Here is a 25,794-nt window from a genome sequence, read left to right on the forward strand (position 1 = left end):
AACTCGCTGAAGATAAAGCTGTCACCAAAAATGACTGTAACCAAACAGTAATGCCAGCCTTCTTAGATTGCTATCACGTTGGAAAAACGTTATTGTTTGTAATGTTAAGATCCTCTATACTTTGTAATTAATTACATTTAGTGTGTACATGCTGAACTCAGTATGTACTTATGTGCAGATGTGAGTTCTCACTAGAGTGCTATGACCTTCAAAGACTGAAGACTAAACAAATAATAAATAATACTTGCTAGAAGTTATCTCACCCAAGTTAGTCCAGCTTGACACAACTCACATTGTACAGGTTGTACTGTGTTGGATTCCTTGCAAGTAAAATTAGATTGTGTCTGTCTAAGAGTCTGAGTGTCATTTCTCTCTTGATAAATGTATATAAGGAAAACATTTTCCCTACATATCATTATATACTGGGCACTACTTCTTGAAAGCTTCATACCAGACCAAGAGATAATCGCATTAGCACTCCCACGGAGATGCTGATTTGATTGGTCAAGGTCTGGACCAGAGGTTTCACTAGACTTTTTCGTTGTCGGTCATTTTGACTGACAGGGTGAAAATCCAGTCATAATCTATTTTTACCCACCACTTTTTTAAGTGATTATTAAACAATCAGTGGCATTTATTTTCATTCATTTGAAGTGATATTCAGTCCAAACAAGCTGAACAGAGAATTCCCATCAAGGCTGAATGTGCGCTCTGCTGTCACACTAGAGACAAGAATTACAACTGTCACTTCAGCAAAAGTTTTGAAATTTTTCCAAATAAATTGATCAAGTCAGCAAGACTGTCCAAGACTCTCCAGTAGTGTTCTTTGTGACAACAGAGCTGAATGCGTCTGTTAGGCAAACCTCTGCTGTCTCTGCTGAGGTTTATGAAGTTGGTGGGGTCAAATCGTCCCAGATAGCAGTGATCTCCTTTCTCTCACCTACTCAAACATTTCCCATTTTTTCCAATAATTTTACCAGCTTTTTTATTGACTTTATTGAGCATAATTACATCACTGCTGCCCTAAAAGGCCACAGCATAGCATAACTTTTCAATTAAACACAATTAAATTCAAATGAGTTCAAATTGTGTTCTTATTCCGATTATCTGGATTTACAACACAGTAATTTTCCTTTTCTTTGTAGAAACAACAAAGGCAAAACCAGACCACTTGGAAGATTAATGTAAACAGCACATGACATCAACAAACGTTGAGCAATGTGTCCTGAAAGATCCAAGCCTGCCCAAATCATAACCTGAACATCAAAATTCCCAGTATGGCCGCAATGGTGTAGAAAGCTTTTTTCTTTGACTGGTCAGCCCTCTCCCTGCCTTGTTTGCCTGGTCCCGGACGAATCAAAATACAGAGAACAGACACACTACAGAAGGAGATGACTATGGTAAATGAGACCAAAAGGAAGGAATCCAAATAAATGTAGTTTCCTGTTTAAACAGCATTCATTCCTCCAAAGCAAAATAGCCAGATGCAACCCATGCACACATTTCTGATTCTGATTCCTTTTTCAGTTTTCAGGCACAGGTATACGATGGGATGAATGACAGCCAGGTAGCGCTCCACACAGGTCAGGGTGTGGAAGAATATTTGTCCATACCAGGTGAAAGAAAATATAAATAAACCAATTGAGAATATGTTTCCATTTTCCACATAGATTGCAGTAATAGAAACAATACTTCCCAGAGCACCAATCACTTCAATACCAGCCATGTGAAATGTGAAGATGTCAAAGTGACTTATTGTTGCAGCTGAGGAGTAGGCGCTCTTCTGCTGCAGTTGTTGAAAACCGAGGTATAGTATGAAGATGCAGGGACAGAGGATAATGATCGCATGGAGAAAATTTGAAGTGTTATAAACGATCTTTCCAGGATGTGTGAAGAAGCAGAAGAAAGGATCAATGGGGAGAACATTTGGATTCAGAAGTGAGTCGTTGTGGAATAAAGATATTGCCAACATCTAAAAAAGAAGAGAACAGAAAATTGATAATTTAACAGATAAAATATGTAGATAAAAATTGTTGAATGTTGATCCCTGATCTAAAAAATTTCTAGTGTTATTTAAAGAGAAATATTGCTTCAGTTGACCGTTTATGTGCCCCTTTAAAAAAATAAACTTGTGCTCCCTTACCAAATTACTTTGAAAATATATAATTTTGAAAATGTATATCATACTTTTTTTTAGCAATTCCACCCACCTTTTCAGCTGAACTCTGAATGTGATCCAGGTGTATCATATCCTGACATACTGTAAGTAAGTGCACAAAGAACAGATCGGGTTGTGGATGTAATTTGCATGTCAGTCAGCTCTTTACATGCCATGCCTACAGTATGGTTGACAAAATAAATTTCCACAATCAACCTTTCAAATGTAAAACACAAACAACTGAATCTGAAAAGAGGTTTAATGTCGACAACAATATAACATACTCACCAATTTTGAGTGAGCTGTTGTTGGTCCAGCTTTCACCCTGCCTTTGGTTTTAAAACACATTTTCCCAAAGTGCAATTTCATTTAGTTTTGACTGAAAGGCTTTAAAACCGTAGTCCGTATCAAAACAAAACGGACTGCAAGCACAAATAACACAACTTATAATTTCTAATATTTCTAATAAATATTTTTTGGTTGTGTCATCTTGAAGGATATATAAATATAAAAGAGATTCCACTTACTCTATATAACTTCTCTAGTAACACCACACAACCTTCATGTTTAATTAAAGTCCAAAACATAACATCAAATAAGATATAAATACATATTTTTAGGATTAGTAACATCAATTTTTAAGAAAGACAACAATAAAACCATACGAAGATCTCCTTAAAAAGTACCTTTCCTTCCATCCATACATTTTCCATGGTGGGACACAAGCTGGAGGGGACTGGTGCCAGTCCAGGACGTTATTGGAATATAAATAACTGACTTTGAATCTGTCTGTATGATTGGAATTAAATGACTTTTTTTCTAAAGTGACCTGAGATGACATTTGTTGTGAATTGGCGCTATATAAATACATTCAACTGAATTGAATGTAAAGCTAAATCGGAGGCATAATGATAATCTATCTCGACTAATTGGGGGTTGAAAGGGAACGGCATATAAAAGCATTGCTCATCAGCGGATTATGGAGTACCATCTTTGAAAAAGTCTTTACAAAACACTAATTTCCCTGCTCTTTGTAGATAAAGTAATGGCAAAACCAAACCGCTGGGTAGACTAATCCAGAAACATCCTATCATCATTATACACTGAGCACTGTGTCCTGACACATCCAGAAAAGCCCAAGCCAGACTAGCAGTTACCCTTAACATCAGAATCCCCAGTATGACCACAATGACATAGAACGCTCTGCGCTTTGATTGGTCAGATCGCTCCTTGTCCTGTTCACCAGGGCCTGGGCGAATCAAAACACAGAGAACAGAAATGCTAAAGAAGAAGATGGTGATTGTGGTTGATATCAGGAGACTGATATCCAAATAAATGTATCTTTCTGCTGCCAAAAGACCAACTCCTGCAAAGCAAAGCAGCCAGACGCAACCAATGCTGATATTTCTGATTCTTACTCCTTTTCCATTTCTCAGGCTCAGGTAAGTGATGGGATGAACCACAGCAAGGTAGCGCTCCGCACAAGTCAGTGCGTGGAAGGATATCTGTCCATACCAGATGAACCAAAATATATTAACACCGGTGTTCACTATGTCTGGATTTTCCATGCAGTTTCCAATTAAGGACACTATACACCCCAACACACCAATGAGTTCCACGATGACCATGTGGTATGTGAAGCTGTCTGAGTGGCTTATTTTTACTGCTAAGGAGGTGGAGTGGCTTTGCTGTAGTTGCTGGAACCCCAAATAAAGGATAGCGATGCAGAGAGGAAAAAGGACAACAACTTGGGTGATGTTAAAAGTGATAAAAATAAACTTGTCTGGGCTGGTAAAGTAGCACTCATACGGATGAAAGACGTTGTTGTTCGAGAAAGACAAGTTGTCCGACATCTAGAAGAGGAAATACCATAACAAGTAGATTAATTGCAAGACTTACAACTTCAAAGAAGGGGTGAAGAAGAATTTGCATGATCATCTAACTATCTAGATCTCACCACAGGCTCATTGAGTACAAGTAATGATCTATTGAAATGAACTGTATTATAAACAGAAAATAATGTATTGTATGAGACTGACTCAACCTTTATCTATATGAATGCATTGTATTGGAATAAATTATATTGATTTGAATTTGGACCAAAATGGATCCTATATATTTCGATATAAATTAGACTGTTTTGTCATGTAAAGTAACTTGAGGTAAAAAAAGGAAAATTGAGATGAACTGCAATTATTCACTAAATGAATAATGTACTATAGAAAGTTCCCATTTAGTCATATTTATCACATTTAACCATATCTATCATAATAAACAAGGGTCATGGGAGGTCTAATTTTCAGGATAAAAAAAATATTTAAGATTAAAATTAAAATGTACAATTCTATCATAATGTAGAGACTGAAAGCTGATTGTAAAAATCTGGAATCAAATATGTTGATCTGCTCACTAAGGATTAATTTGGGGGTTCTGCATGCTCTTGAGTTACACATAGCATCGCCACAAAACATTAAAGCATTTTTAGCTAAAGTCCAATGATCTGTTTTGCCTCAAAGTACTTCAGGGCAACTTATCCATCACCAAGCTGTCTGTGTCAACTGTCCTAAAGGAAGTTGTTAAGTGGGACTGAGAACCAGTGTGTTTGAAGGAAGAGTTAATACAACAAGAGATAAATGTCGAAACTTAGCTGCCTCAGGATCCTGCACTCCCTGGGGAGGAGAGATAATTAGGAGCTAATCAACCAATTCAATTACTTCAGATTATTCAATTACTGTAGTTTAGAATTCCTAAATTAGCTTTACAGAAACGTTTTCTGTCATATTTATGGGGATTCTTTACACATGCTGTCTGGAACTCAAATACATTTTTTTAAACATAATGGACAATGTCAATGCTTCTCATATTGTTAAGATTCTAGGACACCACCTGGGGTAAGAAATGGTGGATTCTGTCAAGACATATAAAATATTTTGAATTGCTTTGGGGAGAAACAGCCTCTGCATACTCCAGGTATACTTTAAAACATTAACTTCAGGTTGGGAATCGTTTACCACAAGAACATTCGTTTCTGTAAAATTACACATTTTGTGTAATTGGACAACCATTGTTCAACACAACATTGTTTTTATCTGCAGTTAAGCCATTCTCATTTCCTAACAGTACAGGTGAATTCTAAGTTAATAGTTTTTTGAAGTTTTTTGCATTGACTGCATTAGCTTTATTATGCATGCAAGTAAAGAAGATCAGCCTATTTATATTAAACATGATAAAATGCAGTATTTTAAAATAATTTACCTTTGAAAAGAAAAATCTCCATTTTATACTTTCTACTAATAATAATAAAAAAGCAAAAACATCTTTTTGTATAATTCATTAATATATGAAAGTAACATGACAAACCACTTGAACCTGTAAAGTAAAAACTGGTTTTCCTTCAGTGCACTCACCTTTTAGCAGCACTCAGTGTGATTTGTCTGATCCCAATATATTTTGAACTTGACATGAATGATCAGCATTCCCTGCGGAGCTGAATCTTTTTGCATGCCGTGAAACTATTTATATATTGTCAGAATGGTAGACAAATACCTTTTCCTCAGTCAAGCTCAATATTATGCAGAGCACTCATAAATTGCTGAACCCCATGAGTGAATTAAGGCACAGTAGGTATGTGATGTACGTTCAATCTATACATTTCTTTTTTATTATTTGTGTTCGGTTTCTAGTATGAGTACAATAAAGTAGACTGTTGTCAGCTATGACTGGTCAGCCATCTGTTGGCCTTTAGAAATATTACACTATTCTGTGATGTTTCTCGAAGTACAGCAGTCAGATGGAGCCAGTGCTGACTGGTGTGCTGTGCCTTTGAGCTGCTGAGAAACCATCATGTCAAAATTATTCTACTAAAGGAGTAAAGAATATAGAATATATAAGTTTTATTTTGAAATTGTGTTCGATTAGTAGCAAAGATGCTGTTTTTTTGTGTTTTTTTTGCTTAGTTTAGGTTTGCCATATTTAAATTCAATATTTGTATCTCAGGTCATTCAAATCAGATGTTTTCTTTCAATTCTGCAGAAATATTTATGAGAGCTATTTTATTTATCAGTAATGCTGCATATGTGAGAAATTATAAGTATAAAACCCAAATGCAACTTTACTCTCAAATATTATTTTGAAAATTTCTACATATTCCATAAACTAGTCTTTCTAGTTTATAATTTTCTTTTTTTTTTTTTCAATCCATTGGTCAGCATTACGTGGGTCAGCTTGCAACCTTTTATGGGTTTTTGCTTTCTTTAAGCCAACAGTTAATATTTTTTTACAAAAATGTGTCACCTTCTGTTTAATTTGTCAGATGATGACAGAAATACAGTCATGTATGAGATTTCTGCTGGCTTTTCCAGGATATTTTTACTAATATACTGTCTGGCACATGTTTTCCCATTGCCAAGAACCTTTCATGATATAGTTTAGCCTTTTGTTTTTTAGTTGTAAATCCATATATAGTTAATTTACAGTTAGATTTCTGTTACTCTTCTCTGTGTTCCTGCTCATCGCTGTTAATTAGCCTCCCTCCTTCAGTTGTTCTGCATTCTCCCAACCACAGCTGCTCCACATTTCATCTGATTAGCTCTTCTGGTTCTTTGGTCATCACTCCATTCTGCCTTTGTATTTAAACTCTCTCTGGTTTTCAATGCTCACTGCTGGATTCTACTGTTTCCTGTCTGTTTTGTGCCCGTTATTGCAAACAGCCTGACCCTCTGGCTGTGTTTCAGGTTGTGCCTCTCCCTGAAAATAAACACTTCAGTAACCATTAAATGTTTCTACTCACCGTGCGGCTCCTAAGTTCCTGTTTACACAATGGTCCTGCGAACAACCAGCATTCTTTGACCATTAATTATTTTATTTTCAAGACCAGTTATATCTTTGACCACAATGTAATGTCTCTTAAACCTTGAAATGATCTTATTTAACACAAGGGTGTAATTTTTTATTCTTTTAGGTTTGCATTTAAATGAACAGTGGGATTTTTTTATACATAATGAGCAATATCTTTCTTCCCTAAACAATAAAGTCATTTAACAAGTTATATTTAACAGGGGAAGGTTGAAAGTGTAATGTCAAACTCTATCAACATACATTAATCAGTCAGTCTCACTTAAATCTGTTGTTTTTTTTTTTGAAAGCATGCATTCTTATCTTTGTATTGAGTGTTTTTGGTTATGGTGATTTATTAAAGGGAAACTTACAAAACGAGAAAAACGCATAAAAGCAACTGCAGGGCATCTGATAGGAACAACCAAAGCAATAGAGATAGGAGCATAGTGAAAATGACATAGTGTGATAAAGGGTATAGCAAATGAACAACAGAAGACTCTAGTGAGGAACTACTGAAACAGGTCAGTTTTTACATGCTGAGTTGGTGATTCAATAAGGGAAACAAGTGAGACTGCAGAACAGCCGGGTGAGGAATATAAACTAGGGATGTTACTAAATCAAATGCTTGAGACTGATACTAAATTAAGAATCTAAACTACACCTGAAACCGCAGAGAAGATGAGCCTAAATTACGACCAGTTACAGAATGGTACTAGCACAGTCTGTAGAGAATGCAAAGAACACAGAGTGATTCAAGCAAAACTAAAAGCATGGTAACAATGACCTTGGGTCATAACTATTTACATTTCACATATGACATAATTACATTGCATATATTTAAAGAAAAGCCTTGTCTCTTGTCTCATTGGAAACCTTGGTCACTCACTAATTGTTAGGCTCCCCACAAGGATGCTTTTAACCCCCTTTACCAGCGAGTTAGTTGAACCAACGCACAAACAAGCAGAGCATGCAAACACCATGCAGAAGGAGAACAGGCCAGGATTCAAACTAAACCTAAATAAATCACATAATAGTATGCTCATCATAAATAGTAACATCTGCCAGGGAACTGTTCTGCAAAGTAAATATTCATAGCTCAGGAAAGCATCTAACTAATACGGTAGATGTATTGGATTGAAATATAATGTATGTATAGTGCCTATTCTGTATTGTTTCTACAACACACCAACTTTCCTTCTCTACGGAGAAAAAGCAGAGGTAAAACCAGACTGCTAGGCACACTGGAGAAGGTACAACACATCAGGACCAAACATTCACCAGTCCCTGACATAAGCATCACAACCCAAGCCAGATTCCAAGCGAATCTCAGTAACAGCACTTCTAGTATAACGATAACAGAAAACAGTGCCCTCTTCTTTAACTGATCGTACCTTTTTCTAACCCCACCCTGTTGCCCTGGACCTGGACGGATCAAAACACATAGAACAGAGAGGCTGCAGAATGAGATGACTGCAAAGGAAAGCATTAACAAGGTAAAATCCATAATGAGGAAAAATCTGTCAAACATGACCAAACTCATCCCTGCAAAGGCAAAGAGCCAGTTACAAACAATTCCAACATTTCTAAATCGTATTCCTCTTTGTTTTCTCAAACCCATGTAAGTGATGGGATGAACAGTTGCCAGGTAGCCCTCCATGGATATCAGAATGTGGGATGCAGCTTGTCCATACCAGGAGAAAGAAAAAATAAGGCACCCAGCATTCAGAAAGGTTAAATGAATGCTATAGAGGCCGTAACAGCAGAAGATACTCCCAATGACAGAAATCAGGTCCATAACAACCATGTTATAGTTCAAGCAGTCAGAGTGACGCATCGTTCTTGTCAAGGACATGGAGCGCCATTGGTGGAGAGCAATGTTAAAAATTAACATCCAGAGAGGGAGACATAGAAGGATTTTGGTGATTGAGTAGGCGATAAAAACAGAGGAGCTTGGTCTGGAGAGAAAGCAACTCATGAATATGGGAAGGGCGTTGCTGTTGGAGGAAGGGTTGGGATAGGATCCGTTGAAAGATGGTGAAAAAATGATCGTCATCTGCAAGAGAAAATGACATGACCATCAAATAGATTATATATTTTACTTCCTATTTGGAATCAGATGTGATAGAAATAGGAATATATTAAATACAAAGAGAGTGATTTAAGAGATTTTACAAAGATGAAGTAAAAAAACGAAACAATGACAATCCTTACACATTCTAGAAATTAAAGATAACTTCAATTAAACTTGTTTTTTTATTTCTAGTGACACACTGCTCTGTAAGTATGGAGAGCCTTTTTATTCAAAATTAAATAAATAAATACTGCTATTGATAAATTATTAATAAATATTCCATGAAATAAATAAATATCCCTCTGAAATACAACAAAATAATTATGTTAAATGTTTAATTTCAAGAGTTATTTAATTTACATAAATATTCATTTATTTATTTCATAATGCAGTTTTTTTGTGACACTTTTATTTTGTAAAGCTACTTTATGTATTTCAGTGATTTTAACTTTTTAACCCCGTTTTTCATTTTAAGGTCTTTTTATTTCACATTATTTTATTCAAATGAAGGGGCGGAGTTTTATCTGTGGGGCGTTGCTGGGACATCAGGGCCGAGCTCAATTCGTGGCTGTGGCCAGGTCAGGGTTTTGGAGTCTATCTTTGTTTTTGTTTTTTTGCCTGCTGCTTACACTTTTTCACCACTGGATGCCGTCTGAGCTCCGGAGGTGAGAAGGAACAGTCAGTCAGTCATTTTCTACCGCTTATTCCATAGTGGGTCACGGGGAAGCTGGTGCCTATCTCCAGCAGTCTATGGGCAAGAGGCGGGGTACACCCTGGACAGGTCGCCAGTCCATTGCAGGGCAACACACAAACAACCATGCACACACTCATTCATACACCTAAGGGCAATTTAGAGAGACCAATTAACCTAACAGGCATGTCTTTGGACTGTGGGAGGAAGCCGGAGTACCTGGTGAGAACCCATGCAAACTCCATGCAGAAAGACCCCTGGCCGGGAATCAAACCCAGGACCTTCTTGCTGTAAGGCAACAGTACTACCAACTGCGCCACCGTGCAGCCCGAGAAGGAACAGGTGCTCGCAATTTCTCATCAGAGAGGAGGAGGATAGGAGAGCAGCTCGCCAGCACTCCTACGCCTGAGTGTTTGCCTATTGTGGTAACAAATGTTGGCCAAACCTACCTTAGCTTTCTGAAGCTCCTTTGTGATTCCTAGTAACCCGCCTCGTCTTTCTCCAGGCCTCGTTTTCTCCAGGCTTGACTCCAGTGCGGCTACGGCTCTGTTGATTCCTTGTTGTGCTGATTTCCTCGTCTCAAGTTCCAAGTGAAGTTCCTGGATTCCGGTTCCAGCTGGCGACTGCTAAAACCTCCTCCTTTCTGGCTCAAGACCCAAGCGAACCCTGTCCACCCTCTGACTTACTTACCTTCGAGCCCGGCACCTATATTCGTCATTCTGTAAGAAAACAAACCCCAGAAAAACCTCACCACTGTGTGTGCTGTGTGAAGGAACTTAACCCTGTATGCTGTGTGAAGGATCTAGTGGAATACAACTTCAAGCAGGCACAAAATTCATCCATCTAACCCCACTTTGTCTCCCTCTCATACAAAGCTCCATCCATCCAACCAGTAAGTCAGAAAGAGCTCATCAAGAAAATCTGATAACTATTTCCCATAACTTACCAATCCAGTTCAAGTTCCTGTTATCATATCGATTCATCAAAAATAAACTCTTTAACTTTTTCTCTGTCTCCTGAGTGTTCTCTGCATGTGGGTCAAGTCAATAAACAAAAAGATGACAGGCCGGCAGACGCATGCCGCTGCCTGTCAGAAGACATGGTGGTTGCCGCTGTTTTTGTGGAAAGCAATGCTGATTATCGGCAAACGGGATGTCATTATTATTATAGGCAGTTACTTTTAAATGATGATGTCTTTATTGGTTTTTATTTAATAAACAGCGTTAGACCCATCACATAAGGTGGCTGTATGTACTTGAGATGGGAAATAAATAGCACTATGTGTGTGTATGACGGGCTGAAAGGATGAGGAAGACTTATTGCACAAACAGCTTCCGGCAACCTCTGTGGCAGGATTTTACTGCCAGAGCCAGGGGAGGGAGCCAGAATCCCCTGACTCCCTTCGGCATGCTTCTTCCGGCCACAGCCACAAATTGAGCTCAGCCTTGCTGTCCCAGCACCCCCCCACCAATAAAACTCCGCCCCGTCATTTGAATATAAGAGCATAAAATAAAAATACCTTAAAATGAAAAACGGGGTTAAAAAGTAAAAGTCACTGAAATACATAAAGTAGCTTTACAACATAAAAGTGTCACAAAGTAAAACTGCATTATGAAATAAATAAAGTAAATTAAATAAATCTTGACATGATATAAATAAAATAAGATGAACATTTCTTTTAACATAATTATTTTGTTTTATTTCATGGGGGTATTTATTTATTTCATGGAATATTTATTAATAATTTATCAATAGCAGTATTTATTTATTTATTTAATTTTGAATGAAACAGCTCTCCATATATAAAGGGTAAAAACCTCCAAAAAAGAGTAAGGCAATTAAATCGGTAAAAAATAAATCTAATGTATGTAGCATCATATAGGAATTTAGTGCTTGGGGTCAAATTTACATAGAAAATGAAAATGGAAAATAGAGATACATTAGAAATTAAATAACAGCAAGGCAGAATGTTTTCTAAAAACATAAAACGAGAAAGAATGTAAAATTTTAGTAGGTTACTCAAAAAAATTATAATGTTCTTGTAAAACAAATCTTGCCATGATGCATTACTGATACATGTAAAATATGCGTTATTTGGGGGTAGAGCACCGAGCGTCTTATGACTTGCAATAAATAGAAAGTTGCAGTTGCTAATTATCATTCTAAAAGTTAAAATATACATATATTCTTCTTATTCTGTTAATAATTATGTTAATAAACGTACCATTACAAGCATTCTCTGGGCAACACAAATAATCATATTTTCTGAAATCTTTCAGTTCTAGAAGCTTCTTTGAACATAAGAAATATTAGAATGATTTTTATCATGCAAATCCTGTGAATAATATTTATTTTTATAAATCAGTTGCAAAAAGATTACCCACCCTTTCAGCATCATTTCTTTCTGATTTTCTTTCTGCTGTGTTACTCGGTAAGGCTGTTGCAAACTGAAATGCGACCAAAGATAAAATTGACACATGACACAATGTTAGGTTTTTTGTAAGGATTGGGTGGAAGGATGACTGCGAGGTATTTGCATTTAACAAAGACAATTATATTACATGTCACTCTTTCTCAATGGTTCATTTCTTTAGGCAAATCTATGATGAGTATTTGCTATATCATAGACACCAGAAGACAAGCATGAATAAGAGCAAAAACAGTGAACAATTATGCAAATGTTACTCATTTTATATTTCCATTAAGATTAAATATTTTATATAAAACAGTGACAAGAATGTATTCAAATTAAAGAAAGTCACTGAGCCTTTTCCTGTTCTTTTTCTTTCATTTAAATACAAATCTTTAAATAATGTATCACTTTATGTTGACACATAATGCTGAATCTTACCTACAAATGCACCCTTAGTCCATGGGGAGACATAATCTCTTTTAAGTTTAAAGAAATGCTATATATAGTCACATATTCACAAATTTACATAAGCTGGCTGAATGAAATGGAGTTTTGATGAAAATTCAGACTGAAAGACTCACCTCCATCATCTGCTCCAGCCAATGACTTTTCCATGCGTATTTCCTCCATCGAATTAGCGTCAAATCTGCATGTCTCTTCAGCCAATCACCCTCTGACGCTCTGCTTTTAAGGACCTTTGGCCATGGATCTCCTCACCCATCAGCTGTGCTCTTCAGTTGCCACTATGTCCGACTATGAGTCCGACGTCTTTCCTGGTCCTGCTCATCTCCTTGATGCAGGTCCTCGCCCCCCTTCCTCCTCTTCAGCCCTTCCTCCTCTTCGTTTGGCCTCCTGCCCTGATCACCCTTTTCCTGCTTCTCAGCTCGAGGTGGCTGGCATTTGCCCGGGTTCCGACCTGGACGCTGCTCAGCTCGCTGTGCTACTGCCCCGCCCTTGACCTCCTCTGTCCCCACCTCCCCCGCCTCCTGTCTCCTCCGGAAAGCGCCTCAAGAAATCTGCCCATCCTCCAGCCAAGCGTTGCTGGGGTTGCCCAGCTTCCTCGCCAGCTCCTGCTGCCCCTCCCGCTCAGTCCTCCACAGTGGCAGGTCCTTCTGCCGATCCCCCCACACCTCAGGCTGCCTCGTCCCCTGCGTCTCCAGCAGTTCCTCCCGATTTCCTCGCATAGATGGATGTTCTTCGGGTCTCGATCTGCCTGCTCAACCCAGCGTCTCTAAGGCTTCACTGCCAGCGCTGCTACGTCACCACCTTCTGTTCCCGCTGCTCTCCCTGGCACTCAGGCTGTTTCCCAGCCCCTCCCACCATCATTCACCCTGGCTGACGCCCAGCAGGGCTTCTCTCTAGGTGAGATGTATTTCTCCGTTCTTTTCTTCTGCTCCCCCTGTTTGTCCTTGCTCTGTCCAAGGGTTCGTTCACATTCCTCTCTCACATACAGGTACATCGTATATCCCTTTGTGTCAGTCTGGTCTCCCTGATTTTGCCGTCTCCCGAGGTTGACCACCAAATAGCTTCGACTGAAAGCTTCACAGCCATTTTCAAATCCTCTGAGCCTTGCCTCTCCAAAGATATTTCCTTCGGCGAGTTTGTAGCGTCTTCAGGGACGTTATCTGCTCCGCTTACCCTGACCACCGAGTGGAGCTCATCTGCCATCTCTCTCTCATCGCTGACCTTCACCTCAGATATGGCCGCTCATCATCAATCTTTCTGCCCCCTCCGGCCCCAGCCTAGCATTAATTCTATCATTCCTAAGCCCCCTCTCTCTCTCTGTTATGCTATGGTCAACCACGCCATTGCTCTCATTAAGGCTGTGGGGCACGGTGCTTGGCTCGCGAAGGCCGACATCACAGATGCTTTTAAAGTCATGCCGGTTCATTCCTCCCAATGGCACCTGCTAGGCGTCAAATGGGTTCACCATTTCTATTTCGCGGTGAGGCTCATCTTCAGTTGTAGGAGTAGTCCCTGCTTGTTCAACAAGCTATCCGAGGCGCTCTGCTGGATCCTTCTTAACATAGTTAGGCTCCCTTCTGTCCTCCACCTCCACAATGACTTACTACTCATCAACCCCCCCCCCCCCTCCTCCTTCCCCGGCTCCTCTCTCCCACGGCTCATTAAGCTGTTTCAGCAAGTTGGTGTTCCTCTGTCTGCTGAAAAGACGTTAGGCGCCGGCCAAAAAGCTTGAGTTCCTCAGTATTTCGCTAGACTCCAAAGCCATGGTCGCCTCCCTGCCTGAGGACAAGCTGTCCCGCATTTGGGTAGTCTCCCAGTCCTTTGTCTCTTCTGCTGTCTTTTCCAAGCACCACCTCCTGTCTCTCCTGGGCCACCTTAATTTTGCAATGCGCATTATTCCTCAGGCCCGCTCGTTTGTCTCGTGCTTGCTGGATCTCGCCAACTCCATCCCCTGCTTGCTCAACCCTGTGACTTTAGATGATGGCTACAGTTTGTAACTGGGTTTCTGGGTTTCTGGTCCAGTCTCTTCAGGGATTGGAACGGCTTATCCTTCTTTCATGATGACGTCATCCATTCGGCTGATTCATTTCATTTTTTCACAGATGCAGCCCTGTCCGTGGGTTTTGGGAGGTTTTTACAGGGACAATGGTTCACCGGCACTTTACCAGCCTCCTTCCCTCAGCTAGAATCTTCGGCGTTTTATGAAATCATATCCATCGCTGCAGCCTGTTGCGTTTGGGGTCTGTGGAGATATATTATGTGTGTGCATCATTATTATTACTATGTTCATAACCAGTGTGGGAAATAAAATGTGTAACATGTGTTAGTATAAGATATTGTGTGTGGCCTGCAGAAGTATTTCTCACAGGAGAGGTGAAGTGGAAAATTACTGAGAACTGCAGAAGTGTGTGAAAATTAGAGATAATACAACTGACTGAGTTACTCCCTGCTTATATCAGAAGATACGGGATGCAGCTGTTGGACAATACCTGTCTAAATATAGTAAGCCGGAAAAGTGTGTACGTGACTATGTGTAGAGAAATATTGTAAACAAGGGCCCTGCCCATTTTTCGTGTGTGTTTTAATAAAAGAAATTAGCCCAGTGAGAGAGCCTCAGAAGACATCTCGGTGTGAGCTCTTCCACTGGGTCCAGGTATTTTGAATGACATACAGCTGTCTCCGTGTGATTTATTCTAATGTGTTGTGAATTCCTCTAGGTTACGGTGAATAAACGAACGTGCAGAAGGCCCCCTTAAAGGGGTACTTCAACAGGTCCCCTCTGGAAGTGAAAATGTATCGCACCCTTGTGTGAAAACTGCAATGGTGGAAGCATTAAACAAAGGCCATTCGGCTTCAAAAGCCATAATGCCCTATCTTTGCCGTATCACTTGGCAAGCTGCCACAAATAATTTTATTATTTCTAATTCAGTTGCCGATGCTCTATCTCACTCCAAATTCCAGGTTTTCCGCAGGCTCTGCCCATCAGCCACCATTCATCCCACTCCCATACCTCCTCTCAAAGACCTGAAGCTGGATTAGATCCATCTCTTCGTTCACTGCTCCAGTCAGCTAATTATTACTGAATCTCAGGTTTAGCCCCATCCACTTTCAAATCCTATTCATTTGCCTGGCGAACCTTCACTAAATTCTGCTTTGCTCATAATACACTCCTCTATCCGGTCCTCGTCACCACAGTCTCAGCTTTCTTAACTCACTGTTTTAAACACCGCCGCTTCAAGCTCCCCTACATTAGGAGCCTTCTAGTAGGCATAAATTTTTTCTCTAAGCAACCCCTCTCAGAAACAGCTCCCAGGCTATTTTCAAATCATTCTATTAAACTCCTCCTTAAAGGCATCGCCAAACATTGTCCCAAGTCAGTTATCAGGTCCTTCGTTCAGAATAGGAGAAGCCATTTCTGCAGCTGCCCAAGGTCTCCAGCAATTCATCCTTCATCCTTCTTTTCCTAGGTTCATCCACATTTCCACTCTGTTCTAGCTGCTCAATGTTCTCTCAGTTCTCTGGTAAGAACTCCTCTTATTAACTGGTGGTGGTTGGCCTTCACTATTCTACATTAGACTTTCGTTTCACGCGTTTTCATCATTTTCTCCCATTTAGCTAGGGCTCCCCCCTCCAGTACCTGCTAGCCGCAGCCAATCCCTCTCCCTTTCTGTAGACTTAACTTCATGGTCTTTATCAGGTACAGTACAGACCAAAGGTTTGGACACACCTTCTCATTCAAAGAGTTTTCTTTATTTTCATGACTATGAATATTGTAGCTTCACACTGAAGGCATCAAAACTATGAATTAACACATGTGGAATTACAGGGGTTGGACAATAAAACTGAAACACCTGTCATTTTAGTGTGGGAGGTTGCATGGCTAAATTGGACCAGCCTGGTAGCCAGTCTTCATTGATTGCACATTGCACCAGTAAGAGCAGTCTGGAAGGAAGACAACAGAGACCCCATCACCGTGTTAACGTGCAGTGTGGTTTGCGGACACAACGAGCCGTTTTTTGTCCACAGCTGGAGGTTAGCGGGAAGCTAACCCTTTGTTCACTGTGGATACCTTCTTCAAACTTCATCGTCGCTTTGACAACATTCCTCACCACAATTCATGAGGTTAAGTGTTTGGGCAGAATAATATAGAAGTGATTTAGATTGAAATGATCTAAACATTTTTCATTTTATGAAGTTTGGTTTTGTTTGTGTCGAACTCAGCTATCTTGGTGCTAGCAGGCTATCTGCTCAGGGTGTGTTCTTTGTTTGTATGTTTTTAAAGTTAAGACAAACTTTACTTGAAGGGAGATTTTAAACAGAAGATTGATCATAACGCGCCGTCCGCGCTTATGCATTTTAACCCTGGTATTTTGAAGGTATGTGTTGATTCAGGTGCTAAGTTATTAGTCTCTTTTGTTAGCTCAACTGCTAACCGGTAAGAACACGTGCTTGCTACTACAGAGTATTTAACAGAAAGGTTCTTAGTTTTCAAGCTAGTGAATAATAGTCCCTAAAACCGTTATGCTGCGCTCACACTGAACGTGGTGCAGCTTCAGTGCGTTCGTGCTTCAGAAAGCCATTCACATTGCACTGCGGCCAGCCCAGGCCCAACTACGGCTCCAGCTGCGGAAACGGCACTCACTTTTTCATTATTAATTGTTTTCTTACTCACTATGCTGCTCCTGAGATCTTACCAGCACTTTGGTCCAGTACAACTCTCACCAAAGCTGGCAGAAAAACATTTAGCATTTCATTAGTAGAGTAAACCCCTCTTTGAATCTGCACCTTCACATAGTGGAGGGGTTTGAGTGCTCGAATGATCCTAGAGACTAAATTGTCCGATCTTAAATGCCCCTGGTAGGGTCTCCCTTGGCAAACAGGCTCTTGGTGATGTGTCATACAAAGAGCGGTTCAGAAGCCTTTATGTTGACTACGACAATGAGGCACGTGACACCGCTCAGTACGGTGGAGCCAGGCCTGGTGTCAGGACTCATCAACGAGCGCCTGGTGGCCAGGTTACTCTTCACAGAGCCAACCGAGCTAAGCCCGAATGAGAGATGTGAGGCCATAACCCACTGGGCCTACAACCTGTGGGGGGAACCATGAAGAACCGGTGCAAAGAGAATCAGACAGCGGACAAAGTTGGGGACCTCAACGACCCAATCTCCGGATGCTGAAACTGGCTCTAGAGACATGTAATGTCACATCGCTGGGGGGAAGGAACCTGAGCTTGTGCAGGAGGTTGAGAGATGTCGGGTAGAAATAGATGGACTCACCTCTATGAACAGCATGGCCTCTGGAACCCTGCTCCTCAACAGAGGTTGGATTTTGTTCTACTCTAGAGTGGCCCGCAGGGACAGCCTACAGGTCTAGCAGTGGTGCAGAATACCTGGCCTCCTTGGTGTCCCTGTCAGGGACTCCGTTATTCCACTGATCTCAGTGGGATCATACTCCCTGGTCTCCTCAGAACACAGCTGAACCATAAGGAGATCTGACAGTCTCTAAGGGTTTAGCTTGGACCGCCAGTCTGTTTTGACTTGTTTCATTGTATTGAAACCTCTTTCATAGTCAGCTGAGGGATGGACAGTACCAAGTCAAACAATGCCAGCAAATCAAGGCAGAAATGTTGACAGCTCCTGTTGACACTGATCCTGGACGTTTAGAGCAGGGACTTGGGCTCCTGGTACATTATCACCTTGAGGTGGTCAGGGATCCTTTCCACGTGGATACCAGAGGTCTCCAGAATAGGCTTGAAGTGGTCCACAAGTGTTTCCAGTTCTGTGTCACCAAAATCTGGAGCATCACATTATAATTGCCATGCAGTTTCAATTCACAACCTGACTGGACTGCTCTAATAAAGCAACCAGCTGCCTCATCTCCTGACTCTGGCTAGTTAGTGAAGCTGGCGAGCTTGGTGGCATTCAGAATCCCTACACTGGCATCCTGGAACCTGTGAGACACACTCTCAACTAGCCTGTCAATCACTTGTTTCTGTCCGGTAATGTGGCCTTTGTCATCACCTGCTCTACGAAATAATATTCCCTCATACGCTGTGCTTGTGGCTTTCATCATGGGCCCCTGTCGGATGAATAACAGCACATTTCTTCCTCTCCTGCTGGTGTAACCTTTTTAAAAAGAAAATTCTAAGAGCACTTAAAAGCAAACATACCTGGTTTTATACTTCTCAAGTAAAACTTGTGACAAGCCTGACAAGGCACAGTGGGCCTCTGCTATAGTGATGAAAGATCTCTGCAGACATGGACAGGCTGCTAAGATGTGTGAGAATGTCATGCAGGAAGCCACAAAAGCAGACAATGACAGCTTCCCTAACAGTAGAGTAATATTTCCTGGCTTTGGTCTGCAGGACACCTCAGATATTTTAGATTGAATCTAAAATACATGGAGAACAAATACATAAATAAACAATTGTCAATAATTATGATACATGTTATTAGTTGTAACTTATTTATTGGACATTACATATCAATGAGTACTGAGTACTTCTTGGCATAGCAATCTAGAACCACTACCTGCTCAAGGTAAAGGAAAAGCCCCTGGTAACCTCGCAGGAAGTGGTCCAGGTGTCCTACCCATCGGGTCCCACCAATTCTGGTGGGCACCAATGACGTAGGCCAAGAGCCTGGAAGCTGTTAATCAGATTCGCCCTGTTAAGCGGACAACATCATTTTTGGCTCTGGTCATCATTGAGGTTCCATCAGTTCCTAGAGCGACCAACTTGCTCCGCCAATCATCACTCACTTCATCCATGATGGCACAGATGTCTTGGCTTATGTGAGATGTGTCTGCCTTCTCCACCAACTTGATGACTACAAACTTTGATTAAATGTTGCCCTGGTGACTGAATCTGACATAAACTAACTCCTTCTCTTCCTCACACTGATGTCAATACAATAATTAGCCACTTCTGGTCTTATCTTTAGCATACTGGCAACAGACGGAACAGCTCATTAGCATAGCGTCATAATCATTGTGTAGCCGGTGTCTTATGACGCCGCCATTTCCAAACTGCCACTTTTAACTAAACTTTCTGGTTGGGGCTGTAGGTCCTGCTTAATTATCATCCAGTTCATCGTGCTTTCTTTTGTAAGGCTGACTGACTCCTGCTAAAAATCTCCACATGATCTTGCTACGTAATTAGCCTTAACTAAACGGTAGTTGTAGGCAAATGGACATGATGTAGTTGCTGGGATTCTCGTGTCACATGTGTGAGTTTTTGTGTACATGCGCATTTGTCATATGCGCTGACAGCAGAGGAATATAAAGAAGCATCCACTCAAATGAAGACTGAAAAACATCACTTACGGACAGCCCTCTGAAATTTACTCGCCATACGGAAAATTTACTCGCATTTGGTGTCTGGCGAGTGTTAATTTTGGACCCTGGTTCAGACCGGAGGCAATTCTGCAATGCCTGCAGCATGAAAATGTCTCTTGCTCTTCTAGACTCGGACCCAGGGACTATTTTTGAACTAAACATAGCTTTAAACTGTTAAAATTGCCTAAATAATCAGCATATAATTAAAACAAAAAAAAAATATCTTAGATTTTAACTTGCATTGTTCTTCACAACAGCAGTGTCTTGAAAAAAGAGTGAGTTGGAAAACTAATGATCATTAATCTTCTAACTGAAATGGCCCATATAAAATGAATTACAAAAGGCAAATTTATTTGTTGCATGCAAAACTCCATTCATCCTGTCACACAGCCATGCGCACCTGTGTTTTAAAAAGCAATTTATAGGATCAGATATCAGTTTACAGTTGTCTTTATGCTCTGTAAAACAGCAACTTGACTGCGCACAAAATATATTAAAAGCAAGGTGAGTTTTTTTTTAAATTGTAACATTTAAAGATTTGTGGAAATATTTTTAGAATGCAAATTTTACTTTATATTAAATTAATACCTACATGTTTTTAAATATGTTTTTCTCACAAATGTCAGCTGAATGTCTTTTTTAGAAGATAATTTGATTTTGTGGCAACAGGAATGTTGTGACTTTGCTTTGAAGCTGTGCGTCATAAAATCATTCATATAAATTTACATTTAAAATGTGTTAGTGCAAATAAACCACAAGCATTACACATCATAATGTTCCAAATTATACAACTATGTTAGGGAAGATATTCAATATTTCTGTGCTTACTGCATTTTGTTGGAAATGTGTGACCGCACATCCTCTACATGAAATGCATTTTTCTTAACATACATTATGCACCAAGCGGTAGAAATAAAGTAAAAACATATAAGCTGTCTGGTTTAAACCTTTGATGGAAAGGCAACAGTGACATTGTTATTCCTCTCACCCCATCAGGATGTCTTCTTTAAAAACAGATAAAATGTTTTCTGGATTTGAGTTTTAAATATTAGGGTAGTGTAGTAAAACTTATCTATAAAGATTACTCTGAAACACACTGTTCCACTTCTTCCACTTCTTCTCATATTGTTTAGTGATGTCAGATCTTTAATTTATTAACCTTATTTCTTTTTTGTCTCCAGTAGAATGTCAATGAATTCCTTTTTCTTCAGTGAGAGCTTTGCTGATCCTAATGTGTCCACCACCTACTCATCCCTCTTGTTTTACGTGCACTGCCTCAGGTCTAAACCGAACTCCATCATTTACACCACATTCAGTTTAATCAAATTATTTATCCTCCTTCCTCTCTGCATCTTCATCCTTCACCTTGGTCTTCAACAGTGGAAGCAAAAGCGCTCAACATCCTCAGCTGCACCAATGAGCCACTCTGATTTTTTCACATACCATGTGGTCATCATAGAGCTGATTGATGCATTTGGATGTATCCTCGGTTTTATTGGTCTCTATAAAGATGATTTTAACATATTTTACTTTGGGATCATGCTGAGTTTTTTTGTTTGGTATGGAGAGATGTACGTTAATGTCCTGACCTGTGTAGAACGCTACCTGGCTGTTGTTCATCCATTCACCTATTTGAGCCATAGGAATAAAAAAGGAATCAAAATTAGAAACATCATTTTTAGCTGGGTTTGGCTATCTAGCTTCATAGGGATAGGTTTGGTGATGGTGGAAGGTGCTGAAGCAATTTATGCTTTCTGCCATGTGACTTTAGCTCTGATAACTGTATCCTTCTGCAGTCTTTCTGTGCTCTGCATTCTGATTCAACCAGGCCCTGGAGAACCAGGCAAAAATAAGGACAGTGTTGACCCATCAAAGCAGAGAGCATTCTACACTATTGTGACCATACTGGCAGTACTATTGCTCAGGTTTGCTTACAGTGTTGCTTGGATTGTAATTTATTTAGGCGCAGATGCTAATTATTGCTTTATAATGGCATGTGCTTTCTTGTCCCACATACCCAGCAGTCTGGTGTTGCCTCTGCTGTTTCTACACAGAGCAGGAAAATTGATGTGTTGCAGGTGGTCATGTTTTAACACGAACTAATACATTTTTCAGATTTTCTTTTTGGGTCAATAATCTACACAATGTCTGTATAAATCCATTTTAAAGAGTGCACTGGGTAAATACACAGTTAACATAGATACTCGTCTGTCTATAATACAGTTGTATATCTGTCATGTAAGTACTTAAACTGATGGATATAAAAATCATTTTCTAAAGTACGTCTGTCATTCTTAATTGTTGAAATTGACTTGTTTCACTATATGACAGTGCTTCTAGTTTTATTTTATATAACCCACCTGTTGGTTGTTATTTACCTGTTTTTAGAGTTTTTTCATACTTAAGACTTTAGTTATATGATTGCCGTATTGTGGGAGAAAAAAGATTGTAGCAGGTTACAAGAATACTAATCAACATTTTTCCATTTATGAATGTATTTTTTATACCTAATAATCTGAGACAAAAGTGCCTTAAACAAATTAACCTAAACAGCTGTGACCCGTGGGATTTTAGATTTTCTGATAATACAGTTTTATAAATGCAGAAACCCAGAAAACATTTAGTAGTCCTTTAGTACTAGTTAAGAGCGGAGAACATAATGCTGTGAGAATTATTTTAGCATACAGCACCCCCAGACTTCATATATATATATATATATATATATATATATACACTGCTCAAAAAAATAAAGGGAACACTCAAATAACACATCCTAGATATGAATGAATGAAATATTCTCATTGAATACTTTGTTCTGTACAAAGTTGAATGTGCTGACAACAAAATCACACAAAAATCATCAATGGAAATCAAATTTATTAACCAATGGAGGCCTGGATTTGGAGTCACACACAAAATTAAAGTGGAAAAACGCACTACAGGCTGATCCAACATTGATGTAATGTCCTTAAAACAAGTCAAAATGAGGCTCAGTATTGTGTGTGACCTCCACGTGTCTGTATGACCTCCCTACAACGCCTGGTCTTGCTCCTGATGAGACGGTGGATGGTCTCCTGAGGAATCTCCTCCCAGACCTGGACTAAAGCACCCACCAACTCCTGGACAGTCTGTGGTGCAACGTGACGTTGGTGGATGGAGCGAGACATGATGTCCCAGATGGGCTCAATCGGATTCAGGTATGGGGAACGGGCGGGCCAGTCCATTGCTTCAATGTCTTCATCTTGCAGGAACTGCTGACACACTCCAGCCACATGAGGTCTAGCATTGTCCTGCATTAGCCAGGAACCCGGGGCCAACCGCACCAGCATATGGTCTCACAAGGCGTCTGAGGATCTCATCTCGGTACCTAATGGCAGTCAGGCTACCTCTGGCCATGCGGCCCTCCAAAGAAATGCCACCCCACACCATTACTGACCAACTGCCAAACCAGTCATGCTGAAGGATGTTGCAGGCAGCAGATCACTCTCCACGGTGTCTCCAGACTCTGTCACGTCTGTCACATGTGCTGGACAGTTTGATTTCACAGAAGTTTGATTTACTTGGAGTTATATTGTGTTGTTTAAGTGTTCCCTTTATTTTTTGAGCAGTGTATATATATCCATTCAATAAATTAGAATATTATTAAAAAGTTTCTTGATGTTAGTAATTCCATTCACAAAGTGACACACATTATTCTGATTTATTACACACTGTTTTAAAGCCTTTTATTTGTTTTAATGGTAATTTTACAGCTATTGAAAACACAACATTTAAGATTTAAAAGTTACATCAGACCAATAAAATTACATTTAAAATTCAATACAGAAATGTGGGCTTAATGAAAAGTATGTTTAATCTGAAAATTAAGACTAATCGAAACACATATTCTAAATTATTGAATATAAAATGAAATAAGGAAAATAATGAAAAGTGTACTCTTGATACAAGTCAGCTGCCATCTACCATGATAGTGAAGATAAACATGGTTGGATGTTTTAGCAAAACAAAACTCCCAGTTTCACAAAAAGAAAAGAAAACAGCTAGAATCACCTCACCTAAATTGTAAAGAAAATCTATGGATAGAAATAGAAGCTTAGAGTTCATAGAAACTTCAAGATTGTAAGACTGTAAAGAATGGGGCACAATCAAGCCTGACCATATAGGAGACATCTGGAAGCTGTCATCAATGACTGTACAAAGAGTAAAATATATTTTGAGTAAGCGACTTCATTTCTCTTTCCCTGTGATGATTGATTAGATGGTTTGAGTTTTTTATTATTCTTTGATTCAAACTTTTGTCTTTATGAAGAGTTTTAGGATCACATTAAAGATTAAAAATCTTTAAGATGTAAAATCACAATAAATGGTCCTGATATATCATGTTCTGTAGTAATGTTTCAGTTTCCATCACCCTGGGCTAATAATTGTAAAATATGATGCTTTAAAGGAGTAGCAATGCAATTGTCCTCAGCTAGTGCTTTGTCTTCTCACCTAACAGAGATAATGATCAAGACATTTGCCTAAAAAAATAACCATAAAAAGAAAGATGCAGTAAAATGCATCTTTGTTACATGCAAAACACCTGAATGTCATGCAGGCATGAACACTAGCACTATTTGCAATATCCAATCTGTAATGATCCGTCCTCCCTGTGTTACCACTCTGTTCCAACTGTCATGTAATTAAGATACTACTCACCTGCGTCACCTTATTTACTCCATAGACTGCACCTGTTTCATCACCATCACCATACAAGCCCCTTTGAGCCACTGAGTCTCTGCCAGATTATCGAAAGCCTTGTGCAAGTAAATGCATCCAGCTTTCCTTCCATGCATTATCACGATCTCCTGTGTATGACCTTGCCTTTGTCCCTTGGATTTATAGCTCTCATCTCTTTTGGATTCTATAATGGATCTTACTTTCTGGTTTTTGATTCTGGACCTGATTACCAACTCTCGCCTTCTGTCTGCTGCTCTCTGGAATATCCTGCTTTCTTCCTCAGTGAAATTTACCTTCTCATGCCCCCCCATGAAAATCTGCTAATCTTTACTGGATTTGTCAACTTTATGGATTTTCTTTGTACCAAACCCCATTAAGAGACCCTTTAGCTCACTGTGACCAGCCAACGCTCCAACCTACATGATTGGAGCTCCTCTAAAGTGATCCAGGAGGTTAGTTAATCTCTCCTCACCTGTTTTCAAGTTATCACATTGTGATTATATGACTAATCCTCTATTCTTTTCAGTTGTTCCACAGTTAAATACCACGCTCGTCCAAAAACTGAACCCCCAGTTGCCACTGCTGCTGTTGCTGCATTATCAGCTTATGGTCCATGCCTACTTCAACCCGGGGTCTTTAAAGGAGATTCCAGACAGTGCAGACCTTTTGTTTCATCCCACTGTGAAACACATTTTGAGCTCCAACTGTCTTCTTGTCAAACTTAGAGGTCTAAGGTGTTTTATTGTCAAGAGACTCAGATTTGCCACTCTTTTAAACCTTTTATCTAGAGAATTCACATTATCAACTTCCACACCATATCGGCCAACAGTCGATACAATGATGACCTTTTGATGTTTTTTACCAAAGTCTAGCAGAGGAGAGAAAGGATGAAGATAAAGGATGAGATTATCCCACAAAATGTCCCTTATACGTTTGAGAAACTGGGGGATTTGGCTACTCATATCAATGTCAGACTAATGAGTGCGAAAGAGAGAAGCTCAGGATCAATGTCAAACCACCAGACAGACCTGAGTTAGGAGCCGTCATGTCAGAGAGCTGTAAGTCTACCTATGAACTCGATGAGCGCATCAGAGGAGAGACAGAGG

At 39.7% G+C, this 25,794-nt stretch overlaps 1 pseudogene; it reads left to right on the top strand.

The window, feature by feature from the left end:
• The first annotated feature begins 13,961 nt into the window (after positions 1-13,961).
• LOC124881054 lies at positions 13,962-17,740 on the top strand (annotated as a pseudogene).
• Positions 17,741-25,794: the final 8,054 nt, after the last annotated feature.

This window comes from Girardinichthys multiradiatus, chromosome 14 (assembly GCF_021462225.1).
Source record: "Girardinichthys multiradiatus isolate DD_20200921_A chromosome 14, DD_fGirMul_XY1, whole genome shotgun sequence".
Taxonomy (NCBI): Eukaryota; Metazoa; Chordata; class Actinopteri; order Cyprinodontiformes; family Goodeidae; genus Girardinichthys; species Girardinichthys multiradiatus.